Consider the following 3,733-nt stretch of genomic DNA (forward strand, 5'->3'; position numbering starts at 1 on the left):
ACATACATACATACACTCATATACAAGTAAATTAAGGAGAGGTGAGGACAGCCGGGCAGGAAGAGTCGCAGAGATCTCTCTCCAGAGATGGATGGAGGAGGGTCTGCAGTGGATGGAGTCCCCGGACACCGACACTGGGAGGGGTGGCGGCTGGTCCCAAAGGCGGGTGCCCCAGTGCCTTTGTGAGAATTAGAACAAGGCTACCTCTAGGCAGACGCCCCCATGTGAGCACAGGACCTAAAGAGTTAAAGTCTTAACGGGAAGAGAAAAGCCTCTCTTTCTCCAGGTGTTGCAGCCTGAGACAGGGGCCCTCAGCCTGCAAGGCGGAATCTGGGCTGCCTCTCAGAGCCTTCCGTCACCTCTGCCAGGTGCTTTTGTGCAGTACACAACCGTACAACTGTACGCCGTGGCCCTGCTGGCACCAGCCCCTTATTTTATAAATGAAGAACCTGGACCCAGAGAGGAGGGTGCATGAGCTGCTTAAAGTCGCACAGGACAGAAGGGCAGCAGCCGCCCCTGGCCGGGGATGTCCCCTGCACCTTGTAGCCCAGCCCCGCATGCAGGAGGGCAGACTCAGTCGTCCAGCAGCTGGTCCCCACCCTCCACCTCTACCCCTGCCCCTTAGTGGGAGTCTGTGGAACAGCTCTGCTGGCCCTGGGGCCTGGCTGTACCCAGCAGTCTTGAGCAGCAGGTCTGGGGGCTGTCCAGGGCCTGGCTGGGGCTCCATGTGGGATGTGGGTGGCTCCAGCATTGGAGGAGGGGCGGAGGGGACACAGAGTATCTCGACTACGTACCCAGCCAGACTCAGGACCCACCGACAGCCCCACAGACTGCGGGTGCAGCCCGCTGGTCCATGACCCCAACATCAAGGGTAAGTGACCAAACCAGGGACTTGCCAGAAGGGCTGGGCCACAGTAGTGGTCTGGCCATAGTGAAGTTGGGGGAGAGGGAGGGGGTCCACCAGCGGCTCCTGCCCACAGGCTCACACACACAAAAGCACACTCAAACACAAGACGCACACAGACTTCTGAAGACACGCACACACAAACACATACAGACGCATAAACGCCAACAGGCAACTACACGTAGATTCACTAACACAATCACACATAGAAACATATGGAAACACAAAACAGACACGTACACAAACAACCTTCACATAAACACCCAAGATGCTTGTGCATGCAGACCCATGAACACACACAGGCAGACCTACAGACGCTTCATAGACCCAGGCATGCAGACACACAAAAACAGATGTATAGAGACCTCCAGGACAGACGTGAGCGTGCACACACAAACGCGCCGCAGCCCACTCTGTTTCACCTCTCCACGTCCTTCCCCACCAGTGTCTTGCTGCAGCTCGTGTTTCCTGCTCACCCTACCTCTACCGGCTCAACGAGGGATATGGTGTCAGGGACACTGGTGCCAGATGACACCATCTCTCCCCCGCCCTCCCCCATCGTCCTGCACCCAATTTCCAGGCCAGGTGACCTGGGGCCACCCCGGGATGTTTCCTGAGCTGGAGCTGTGGACCCCACACCTGAGCTCCCCTTAGCCCCTGCCTTCTCCCCCTGCAGCTTCTCTCCCAGGCAGACCATCCTGGTCTCCCTGTCTGGGTCCTGGGCTCCAGCCCAAGGGGTCGTTTGAAGACGGGGTGACCCAGGGCGTGGGGTGGCAGGAAGGGGGTACAGGAGGGACCCAGATCAAACCTAGGTGGTTCTAGAGCCCCTGCCTGGTGCAGGACACAGATTTCCTTGTCTCTAGGAGAGGAGGCTGACACAGGTAGAGCGACTCGCCACCGGTCACACAGCCAGTAAGGAAGTCTCCTGGTGGGGCCGTGAGTGGACTCCAAGTCATTCCGGGCTTCCTGACTTTTGCTCTTCCCACCGAGTCACTCAGGGCAGGACCCCTCGGTGAGGGAACTCAACTTAAATGGGCAGAGTGGCCAGCAGTGGGCACCGAAGGAGGCAAGGCTAGGGGCAAGGACCCCGTGGAGGGGCCAGCCCAAGGCTCTGCCACGGGGGTGGGAGCAAGTGAGGCTGAGAGGCGGGCATCCCCGTGGAGGAGGCAGGTTGGGCAGGTTCCAGGGGTGTCGCTGACCTTATTACGGGGCCCTTCTCTGTCCCCCTCCTCCGTTATGAGGCTCCGAAAGGGCACAGACGTGTCTGTCTTGTTCACGCTGGACTTCTAAAGCCCAGGGTGGTGGCTGGCACCTTTGCAGGTGCTCAGTAAATATTAAATAATGGAATGAATGAACGAACACATGAACGAATGAACTCTGCCTGCCAGTGGGGGCACCAGATGTGGGTTCTAGGTGCCACCTGCGCTGTGCCAGGATGTCAGTCACCCAGGCTCCCTGCATCAGTGCAGCCCAGCGGCTGAGACTCTGTTGTGGCCCCGACCCCTCGCCCGGATGCCGTGGCTGTGGCCCCCGGGACCCCTGTGCTTTGCCCTCCAGGCCGTCCCTTCTCCCTCTGCGTGTGCGCTGTTGCTCTCCCCTCTGGCCCAGCCTCTGACCAAGCCCAACCACGCTTCCCCACAGTGGCCTGAGGGCCCTGCATTCCAACCCTGACCCCCGGCAGGTCCCACGACCATGGCCGGATCAGTGCCAAGCAGTCCTCTGTGCGTCACCAGGGCAGGAGCGGTGGGCACGTCTCACCCTGTGGCCACTTGTGTTACTGAAACCCTGTGGGAGGGACTGGTCTTTGCCACATCCCTCTCCTTTGTGCTGTCAGGTGGAGAGCGGGACATGTGGCTTCATTTTCAGGGGTCCGTCCGCTCACGCCTGAGATTTGAGCTTCCAGTCTGGCCCCGACCAGCATCAGTCTGGCCCCCTTTCCTCGCCTGGGCCCAGGCTGTCTGCAGCGGGTAGCTGTCCAGGCCTGAGCTCCGGAGTCAGACTGCTTGAGTCCAAATCCCGGCTCCCCACACCCTGCGGCTGCCTCCTGCCTCCAGCTGACCCTCTGAGCTACAGCTAGGAGCCGTGCCCGCCCTGTGGGCTAGAAGAGCTGCTGCAGTGATGCTGGAGCAGAGGAAACCCGAGTCCCAGATAGGAGTGGGGACTTGACGTTGTCACAGGGTCTGGTCTTTGTCCCCTCCTGCTTGGCCCTGGACAGGCCCCTGAGGACCCTTCTCTGGGAGCAGGTCTCCACTTCTCTGGGAGAGTTTGGGTGGGCGATCCACCTGTACAGCCTTACCGCCTAACCTGGAAGCCCCGTGAGGGGGCCCTGTCTCTCTCTCCTTTTTTTTTTTTTTAATATTTATTTATTTGGCTGCGCCGCCTCTTTAGTTGCGGCATGTGGGATCCAGTTCCTTGACCAGGGATTGAACCTGGGCCCCCTGCGTTGGGAGCGCAGAGTCCTAACCGCTGGACCACCAGGGAAGTCCCGCGGGGGCCCTGTCTCTGAGGTCAATTCTTCCAGGCCCTCCAGGAAGCTGCTCCGCTCAGCTGTAACCAGCGAGTCTCTCCTTTCAGCGGGTGCCTATTGAATCTGTTCCCAAAAGCTTCCTGCCTGCCCCGCCCCCCGATATTTTAGAAACAGCTCTGAGGTGTACAGTGATGATGATTACCCTTTATTAAGCCCTCACAGCCTGCCGGGGGCTGGGAACATTCCGTGGGCATCCATCGTTTCAGCAGGAACGCAGGAGGGCCTCCCTCTGGGGGAAGTCTGGGGACACAGGTGGGTGCTGCGCTGACGGCATTGGGGTGGGGTGCGGAGCCCAGAGGGCT

General features: G+C 59.8%; 1 non-coding gene across 1 annotated transcript; it reads right to left on the reverse strand.

Moving 5' to 3' along the window:
* Positions 1-3,312: 3,312 nt before the first annotated feature.
* Positions 3,313-3,385, reverse strand: TRNAG-CCC (transfer RNA glycine (anticodon CCC)). Its single transcript has one exon. It is a non-coding gene; the product is annotated as a tRNA-Gly (tRNA).
* Between the last annotated feature and the right edge of the window lie 348 nt (positions 3,386-3,733).

Source organism: Aethalodelphis obliquidens, unplaced genomic scaffold (assembly GCF_003676395.1).
Source record: "Aethalodelphis obliquidens isolate GAN/ISIS:26980383/991018 unplaced genomic scaffold, ASM367639v1 scaffold69, whole genome shotgun sequence".
NCBI lineage: Eukaryota > Metazoa > Chordata > Mammalia > Artiodactyla > Delphinidae > Aethalodelphis > Aethalodelphis obliquidens.